This window comes from Pan troglodytes, chromosome 11, assembly GCF_028858775.2.
Source record: "Pan troglodytes isolate AG18354 chromosome 11, NHGRI_mPanTro3-v2.0_pri, whole genome shotgun sequence".
In the NCBI taxonomy this organism is placed as follows: domain Eukaryota; kingdom Metazoa; phylum Chordata; class Mammalia; order Primates; family Hominidae; genus Pan; species Pan troglodytes.
Genome location: NC_072409.2, coordinates 30515267 through 30525378, shown reverse-complemented (window position 1 = coordinate 30525378; position 10112 = coordinate 30515267).

Below are 10112 nucleotides of genomic sequence, written 5' to 3'. Positions count from 1 at the left end.
CCTTCCACTATCTAGGGACCCTCTGAGTAGCCACAGTCACAGTGATAAAAGCCAGAACAGAGGATGTAGACCCAGACAGTGATATTTGGGAGGGCCTATGCAAGAGTATCAGTTTCTCCTCTACTCCTTGGCTGTGAAATGGGAATAATAATTCTAATATTTCATGATGATTGTAAAGATGAAATAGGCATAATGTTGCATCAAAGCCCCAGCCCAGGCCAGCTGTGGTGGCTCACCCCTGTAATCCTAGCACTCTGGAAGGTCAAAGCAGGCAGATTGCTTGAGTCCAGGAGTTCGAGGCCAGCCTGGGCAAAATAGCGAAACCCCGTCTCCACTAAAAATACAAATAATTAGCCAGGCACAGTGGTGTGTGTCAATAGTCCCAGCTACTTGGGAAGCTGAGGTGGGAGAATCTGCTGAGCCCAGGAGGTCAAGGCTGCAATGGGCCGAGATGGCACCACTGCACTCCAACCAGGGCAGCCAGAGGGAGACCCTGTCTCAAAAAAAAACAAAAAAACAAACAAAAGCCCCGGCCCAGCTCAAAAAACCCCAAAACAAACAAACAAAGCCCCAGCCCAGCTCCTGGCCTATAGGAAAATACCTTAGCTAGCATGGGCTTAAATATTTGGTGACTATCATCAAATGTGTACCCTGATCATTTCTGGAACATTGGAAAGAGACTGCTTTGGGCTCTACTGGATGGGCCCTAATTCCTTGCCATATGTGACTCTGTGATAGGGGTGGAAAATGGTAAGGTAAGTGGAAGAAGGTTAGAGAAGGAACAAGTAAACTGCTTAGGGCTGTCCTTGCTTCTCTTTTATTTCTTCTTTGTGCAGTGGTTTGCACGGCAGCCATGGAGGGAGAAGAGAATTCATTCACGGCTTTGTCAGCATTTTGCCCTCATCCAGAGAAGGGTGGGCTTTGCCAGAGCCTTGGGAAGCAGAACCCCTGGGCCTTCTGGGTAATGGGCGTATTTAAGTATGTATCTGGCTTTTCACAGCCAGCTGACTGATAAAAAGGATCTTGATAGCAAACCCACCCCAGCACTGGGTAGTTAAATGGCACTTTCAGCTGAGCTCATTTCTGGCACCAGAAGCAGAGGATCATAAACCAGGACTCTAACCTCAAGATGGATTCTATTTGCGAGATACGAATGGTGGTTTCTAAGCCTTGAGCAGTGTTAAGCACCCCTGTTTCCAGGAGAAGTTTTGTTCAAGGCTGCAGTGGTCAAGGCTGCGTGGTGCTTCCCTGTTTGCATAGCAGGCTCCTTCACATAAACACTTTGACCTCCTGGCAGCTCTGCAAGGTAGATAAGCTTGTCAGAGATTACCACTTGATTTTCTCCAAGAGGAAACTGAGGCTCAGTGAGGGCCAGGGCTTTGTTGGAGCTTGCACAGCTAGATCTGACCTTCTGCTATAAGACCCCTGGACTAGAATTTCTTCCTCTCATGATTTTGTTCACAGAATATAATTCCAGGAGGTTTTCTCACCTTTAATCAGTACTCTTGGACCTGGTAATCTAAAATGGGAAGTTGAGGCTTTAGAGAGATTGCATTCCCTGCCCCAAACCACACAGCTAGTAAACAGCAAATCCAGGATTAAAATCCTGATTTCTGCATCTCGGTTCTTAATTGCTATATCGGTGTTTCTCAAACAAGGATTATCATGATCCATTCTCAGAGAGCCACATGTTACAAAGTTTCAAAAATTTGCATTTTTATTTTGATAACAATCTTTAATCTCATTTTGCCTGTTATACATTAACAACTACTTTTAAAAATGTTGGTTAATAATTTGAAATGGAAAGACTTCTTTTAAATGCATAAAACAAGATAGTCCTTGTTTCAGTTTGCAGATCCTGAAGTGGATGGAGACTGTGTCTCATGTCTGAGGTCACATTCTAGGGTTCTATGAGGTTTTTTTTCCATATGAAAAAGTTTATATATTACACAAGTTTGAAGAATCTGAGCTGTGATTCACAGCTTCCCTATTGAGTTGTAGAAACATTTCTGCATTCTCTCCTTGAAGTCTGTGAGTGATTATTACAATCATTTTGCAGATGAGGAATCTGAAGAGAGGTTTAGATTTGTACCCAAGCTCACAAACCTAGGAACTCACTGATTCCAGCTTCAAACCATGCCTTGTGACATCCATCCAGGTTACCTGCTAAGAAAATGGGAAATTCAGGTTTTTAGCCAGAGGGTGACTAAATGTCTCTGATTTCTCCCTAAAAGATCTAGAGGAACATGGATTCAAAATGGGTAGAATCAGAGCTGAGGAATGTGACAAATGTCCTCTCCGTCAATGGGGGTCCTCCTAGCAGGAACACAAAATGATGTTTATCCCATTTGCTTTGGCCATTCACCTGTCTGAGCCATCTCCATCTCAAGGCTTCTACAAGGTGATAATTCCCAAATTCCGTTGCAATGTTTATGATTCTGCAGCCAAAGCACTCAGTGTTCAGCTTTAAGCAAAGAATTGCAAATATTCACATCCATTTTCTTACCTGGACCGGTTCTCCCACCGCCTCCTGCATGTGGTCTTCACATGGCTTTTATGAATGCATGAAGTCTGTTCCAGCTTGTTCTAGTGTTGCAGTGTTTTAACTGCCATAATACAGTGGTATCAACAGATAAATTAACTAGATATGTTGAAAAAATTATGGGCAAGAATCCTGTTCTCCTCACTCAGCCTAATTCATCCACAGGGAGAATCTGCCGTGGGAGTTGCGGGGAGAAGATCTCTATGAAGTACAGACCAGAGAAATAAGCCAGTCCAATGATTCTATTATTCCTAAAGTTCTGGACTGTTTTCACTTAAATCAATGGCAGTTTTCTCTAAAGTTGCCCCCTCTCTGAACCTGGCAGTTTCTCCTTTAGAGTGTTTGCAGAGCTGCTTTCAATGGGACTTTCTGCTGTGAATCATGGCAGTTCAGGTTGCCGACTCATAATATTTTTCTATCGCTAAGGATGTCCTTGTCCAGATCTCAGATTGACTCTTCTCACTTCCTGAAAGGAGACAGTTTCTAAAGAACTATTAGAGTACTCACCACAAAAGGCCTTTTCTCCCCCCACCCCGCCCCCCCCATTCCAGCATCCAGTGTTTTCCCCTTTGCTTCATTCTCAGCATCTTATTTAAAGTTGGGGGAACATGTGCTTTTGGGAAATAAGCTCCGTAATCCTTGGTCCCTGAAGTGATTTTCAATAGGAAATCTGAATTCCTGCTCCACGTAAAATGGGTCTCAGATGCCGAGAAATTAGTATTTGAGTGTAGTTTATGATTTACTTTTCATAAATCAGTGCTATTTTGCCTACAAATCATTTTGGAAAATGTTACGGCTTTATAAAATATGAGTCAGAGCAGGAAATACTGATTGGAAATCGAGGCTTATATGTTGATCCCTGGTCCTGTCACCAAGTAGTCACACGATTTTGGCAAGTTGCCCCAAGACTTTGAGTTTCATAGGGGGTTGTACAATTATTAAATTACATTTTTTGATGATTAATTCATTAGTTTAATACATATTTATTGCCTGGCAACTCTGCCAGGCATCATGCCGGTCCTTTCCAATTCTTACATGTTATAAAAATCCAGGCTGATGATGGGTTACATTCTTCCAGGATGGATTTGACAGAAAGGGGGTATGATTCTAGGAGTCAGAAAGATTATTTTATTTGATTTTTTCACTACCTCAGCAGGGTAGTAGCTCCATTTTGTAAAGGAGTAAATGAGCTCAGAGGTTGAAGGACATACAGGAGGTTGCATTTCTTCTAGGTGGTAGAGTCTGGCCTGAAACTTAGGTTTGCCTGGTTCTTTCTCTAGGAGTCGCTGACTCCCTAGAATAACCCAATTTTATGTCCATTCTTAGTATTTTCCAACAAGAAACTTGGGACACACTTTGTTTTCCAGTAAAAATGGAGATTGGATTGTGCTCTCTGATTGATTTAGCTGCTTTCTCTAATCAGGACAGATTCCTTCTGGTGTGGTTTTGATCTGTGCCCCACCCAAATCTCATGCTGAATTGTAATCCCCAGTGCTGGAGGTTGGGCCTAGTGGGATGTGATTGGATCTTGGGGTGGATCCTTCATGAATGTTTTAGCACCATCCCTTTGGTGCTGTTCTCATGACCGTGAGTGAGTTCTCACAAGATCTGGTGGTTTAAAAGTGTGCAGCATCTCCCCCATCTCTTTCTTTCTCCTACTCTGGCCATGTGAGGTGCTGGCTTCCCCTTCACCTTCTTCCATGATTGTAAGTTTCCTGAGGCTTCCCTGGACGCTGAGCAAATGCTAGCATCATGCATCCTGCATGCCTGCAGGACCATGAGCCAATTAAACCTCTTTTCTTTTTAAATTACCCAGGCTCAGGTATTTCTTTATAGCAGGGCAAGAATGAACCAATATGCCTTCCTACACCGAGAGTGGAGCTACACACAGTTCTCTGCATGGGCAGAACAGAGTGGCTGATGGACCCCCTGGGGTATGAGATCAGGTTCTCCAGGATGCTTGTACATCAGCAGAAATATATGTTGGAGATGGCCCTAAAGTTTGGAGTCCATCACAATCTCTACTCTGCCTTTCAGGCATAGAAAACCTGGTAGAACTGTAGGAATGCCCAAAAGAGAATTATTCACAAATCAGGCAGTCAGGCCCCAAGAAAGTAAGTTAGCAACGGTGCTGGTCTGTCACCTGAAACTCTGCACTTCTTAGCATTCTTTAAATATATGTGTAAGTAAGAGACAGTGGCAAGTTAATGGCTTTGAGTTCAAGAGAGAAGGCTTTAAAATGCTGGACTTCAGATGACTAAAGACATAGCAAGAAGTTTTAATGAAGGAAAGAGAAAACACTCTGGGAATTTTAAGCAGGATAGAGTTTAATATTGATAACTGCATGCTTATAAAATAGTTGTAAAGGCTGAAGGAACAGGTTCTAGGACAGACTTCTTGGGTGCTTTCCAAGAAATACAGAGCTGACCTACCAGGGGAGCTACTACTTCTGAGTGTGCCACTAGCACTGGGTAGATTTTGAATGGAAGGCACCACCATTGCAACCCCTGGACAGCAGGGAGCAGGAGGATGGATACTCCAAGCTGTAATTCATGGATCAGGAAGTCAGATCAAGAAGCCGGCACTACCACCACTGTTTGTCTATACACAGGACCCTGGAAAATGAACAGTGCAGTGTGCTGCAAGAAAAACACAACTTTTCCAAGCAGTAGTGACAACCAGAAGTCAAGGCGATGGCCTCTGCCTTACTTCTTTTTTTCAACAAATGAATGCATCAAATTGGGTCTCCAACCTCTTCATTTATAAGAATGGTGAAAATGAAGGCTGAGGTGGTCAGTGCAAGTATCTACTGCAATGGGGAAAACTCATTATTCACAGAGATTCTTTTCTAGCATTACTTAAAACTCCAAGGGTAGAAGAACTTCCTCCAAAAAAGCAAAGTAAAACAAAACAAGACCACTTAATATTCTTTTTACACCATTAGGAGTAGAGGTTATCCCAGTAATGGAGGCATTCATCTTCAGGGATTTATATTCTCTTTGTTCTATTCAGAAAGGGCTGAGCCAAGTGTGTCCAACTTAGGGTTCAGTTCCTTCCTCTGTTTGAACTCCACCCAGCTGATGTCCAATACCACTATTTCTAGTAGGAAATTTTCTTATTAAAAAAAGTTGTGTCCAATGGGAAAAGTGGTAGTTCCATCTCCTTACTGGAACAATAGATGGCAAATGTACATTGAGTTTCATTTACAGCAGACCCTGAGCACCAACTCTATTTTAAGGCCTGAGCTGGCCACTGGGCATATGGAGGTGAATGAGACACTGCCAAACAGGAGAGCCAGGTGAGTAAACAGATCATTACATGATGGAGGTAAGCCAGGGAGGGTGAAGGCATATGAATAAACCTGGAAATACAGTTATCGAATAAACAGATAACATTGGAGAAACAAGACTCTGTAACTCTTCTTTGTGCAGCCAGTCTGCTTAGTTCCCTGCATAGTCCACACGTTAACACAAAAGAGTATATTTTTCCTGGTGGCAATGGTTCTGAAGATCAGGGTACTCTGATAATTCCTTGGGGTTGGCAGCTTCTGAAATGGCTCGCAGTGATCCCCGCTTCCTGGTATTCAAGCTTTGTGTAAATTCCTCTCCTTGAGAACGGACTGGACATAGTGATTTGCTTCTAACAAAAAAATATGGGAAAAGTGATGGGATTCTGAGATTAGGTTACAGTCCAAAACGTGGAAGTGCCGATGTTGAGAAACTCTGGGCTAGAAGTTGGTCTTCCCTGGTTATTCCCCTGGTCTCCCTGATTGATCAGATTCCAGATGTTTCCTCTGACTTTTCTGCTTGAAGCCACTTGGATGAACCATCCATGCTATTTCGCACACCCTACCCTCACACCTTCAAACACATGTACCACCCCTGCTATAGACTGAATGTATTCCCTAAAATTCATATGTTGACACCTAAACCCCAGTGTGATGGTATTAGGAGGTGAGGCTTTCTGGAGGTGATTAGGTCATGAGGTAAAGGCTTAATGACTAAGATTAGTATCTTATAAGAGGTCCCAGAGAGCTCCGTTATCTCTTCCACTCTTGCCCCTTTCACCCCCTTCCACTCGTGAGAAGGCACCATCTATAAACAAGGAAGCAGGCCTTCACCAGACCCCAAATCTGCTGGCACCTTGATCTTGACTTCCCAACCTGCAGAACTGTGAGAATTTCTGTCATTTATAAGCCACTCAGTTTATGGTATTTTTGTCATAGCAGCCCAAAGGGACTAAGCCAACCCCTACTAGACAGCCTGGCTCCACAAGGGCATCATCTCTGACCAGTGTTTGCCAATATTGCCTGTTCCACGCAGTCACTCCTCTTTTTCTGTCTTTCTTGGGATCTCAGGGGCACAGAGTGGTGGAGGCCACACCCCAGTCTGTGAGTTAGTCCATCAAAGGTCAGTCCCTTAGCGAAGGTCTGTTTTTACTTAGTCCCACGCATCACAGTGGCAACAACTCAGCCCTACTGAGAAATCTGCTGACAGTTTTGGATAAGGACAAATACATTTTCTGGAAGAACACAATGGAGGCAGGTTTTCTGGAGACACCAGAAAGATAAATATCAGAATGCTAAAAAAAAAAAAAAAAAAAAAAAAAAAAGGAAACACATACTAATAGGAACACTGAAAACAACTTTTTTTGTTTGTGTTTCTGGAAGAGCAGAGACATCATTGTTACTTTTGTCATTTCTTTTTGTTTCTTCTGAAAGCATTAACTCTGAGAAGAATGACTTTTGCCAAAAACCACCCCCCCAGGGGACAGACACGACAGGCCTACTCTACATGGGGTGATCTGGAGGGAGGGAGGGAGCCATGGACCCAAACGGAAGGATTTGAGTCCATGGCCCTGAGAGAAAGCCTTTTTTTTGTTACTGGGAAATATGTTCTGTTCTAAGACTTCTTTCCAAAGGTTTTTCAGAGCCAGAGTCTTGCTTTTCTTTTCCCCTCCTGAGAGTAAATGAGGCAGCCACTGTGTATCTGAGAAGCATCTAGTCTATGCTGTATGGTGAGTTCATGTCCTTCCTCCATGTCTGAGTGGCTCTTCACCATTGATACCTTGTCTGTCCAGTTCAGGACCTGAGAAGTGGAGCATGGAGAAGGTCCCACCCAAAAGCAAGCTGTTTGCTCTGACACAGAGACTCAGTCCTGAGTCCCTGCTGCTTTCCCCACTCTGCGAAGGCAGAGTAGAAAACCAGAAAGTTCTGGACAACTTCTTTGGCTTTATTTATTCTTTTATTTAATAAACATCAAAAGCCTAATGTATGTCAGGTTCTATGCTAGATGGCAGAGGCCCATACATGGGTCAGACACAATCTGTAACCTCTGAAAGTTCATGGTCTTTGGGATGGGGTGGGGGTGTGAACGAGGGGTGCTAGATAATGAGCAATGACAGTATGGGGGATGAGGTGGCCTCCTAGAGCAGGTGACCATGAGTGCAGGTGCTAGGCTCTTGGTTCCTCTTCTTGTCTGTTCTTCTTGAGCACTTGAGAAATAGTTATGGTATTCTTGCATTCTGACATTTTTTACTAAAAATACACATACATGTACTCTTAAATATACTCTTAAACCACTGTTTGTAGTGTCACGAAAACTGGCAAATAAGGTAATTTCCAAATAACGTATCATACATTCATCTTAGGGGATATTTTGCAGCGATTTAAAAGAATATAAAAGAGTGAATGAAGCTTTATAAGATAACTTGGAGGAGTTGTCTGCGAGCTATTGGTGAATGAGAAAAGTAAGATAAGCAAATGTGTAATATGCTGCTTTTTTTTGTAAAACAACAATAAAAATATGTATGACATATATGAATATACAGGTATCTAAAGAAATCCAAAGAAGAATGCACATAGGTTGTGTTGGATATTTTCTTTTTGCCTCCCAAGTTCACTCCCTGCCCTGCCCCAGCCGGTGGTGTGCCTGGAACCTGACCTTTATGCGCTGCATTCACAGCCCAATATACCCTTTGGTTTCTGGTTGGTTTCATGAATGGAATTACCAGTAGGAGATGAGAAGGAGGGAAGGGCATGGGAAAAGGGTGTTTTCCTCTTACTCCTTCCTGCCAGTGATGGTGGCACCAGGTAGCTGCCTCTCCTTTACTGAAGTCCACAGCTCCAGATCGGGGGGGCCTCCATATGACCACTCTCTTCCTGTTGTATAATCTTTATCTTTGGCCCTTCAGGTCTAAAGGGTGATTTGCTGTGGCTTCAGCATCTTTTGCTAGTTTTTCTTAACCTGACAGACCAAGCAATGCCTTACAGCTGTCAAAAGTGGCAACAGACACATGGAAAAGGGAAGGGATTGGAAAAAAGAAGTTATTAACATTGTCTGAAGAGTAGAGAAGGGAAAGCCTGGGAAGACTTTCTCAGGGAGGAAAGATATGAACTGGACTTCGAAGGACTAAGCAGAATGACCAGCATAAACAAAACCTGCAGAGAGAAGAGTGCTGAATGTGTAAAATAAGGGAAGATGCCGGCTGTAGCTCGAGCATTCGAGGGGATGCTCCCCTCCAGGGCTGCCCCTTCCAGCCCCACGTGTCCTCACAGTGTCCACTCAGCTGGGGGAGAGTGCATGGAAGAGGAGGCCATAGGAGCTTTCTATGCTGGATTTGGGGACAGCATGTGAGGCAAAAAGAAGGAGTGAGCATAGAGAGCAAAGCCTCTTCTGGTGTCACTACTGAGGGGAATTTTTTTTTTTTTAGTTCTTTTTTTTTTTTCTCAGGCAGGGTCTGTCTCTGCCACTTGGGCTAGAGTGCAGTGGCACAATCTCAGCTTACTGCAACCTTCGCCTCCTGGGCCCAAGCCTCCTCCCACCTCAGACTCCCAAGTAGCTGGAACTATAGGCCCATGCCACCACGCCTGGCTAATTTTTGTATTTTTTGTAGAGATGAGGTTTCACCGTGTTGCCCAGGCTGGTCTCAAACTCCTGAGCTCAAGTGATCCACCTGCCTCTGCTTCCCAAAGTGCTGGTATTACAGGTGTGAGCCACCATGCCTGACCGGTCCTCTCCTTTTTAAAAAATGTATTTAATTTCATCCCATTCATGTCCATGCATATACATACATTTATTTGACTTCATAGGTGCAATTTTTTCTTTTTTGGCTTGGCTCCCCAGTCTCCCCTCTTCTCCCCTCTACCACTGTCTCTCATCTCCACAGTCCCTCCCCGAGAGATAACACATTAACAACCCTATCAGACAGCGTCATTGCAGGAAACAGATGGTGTGGTGCACTCAGACAGCGCTCAAGGAGATTTTAATAAAGAGACAATTTTCAAAGTGAGCGCTGTTTTAGGCACTGGAGTGAAAGCTCTTTGAGGTAAGGCCCTGGATTTAATGTCCAAGCACAATTCTAGCACTCAGCCAGAGCCCAGCTCTCAGGAAGTGCTCACTGACTGTGCATTGGTTTGATTGACTGGCTGGTTGGTCGGTTCATTGATTATAGAGATTTCCCAATGGAATGAATCTCTAAGCTGAACCAGTTCAGTTTGTTGTCTTATGTATGAAGACTTCTGAACACAGAGACAAGTAACTTGCCTGGAGGCTCACAGCTAGCAATAGCA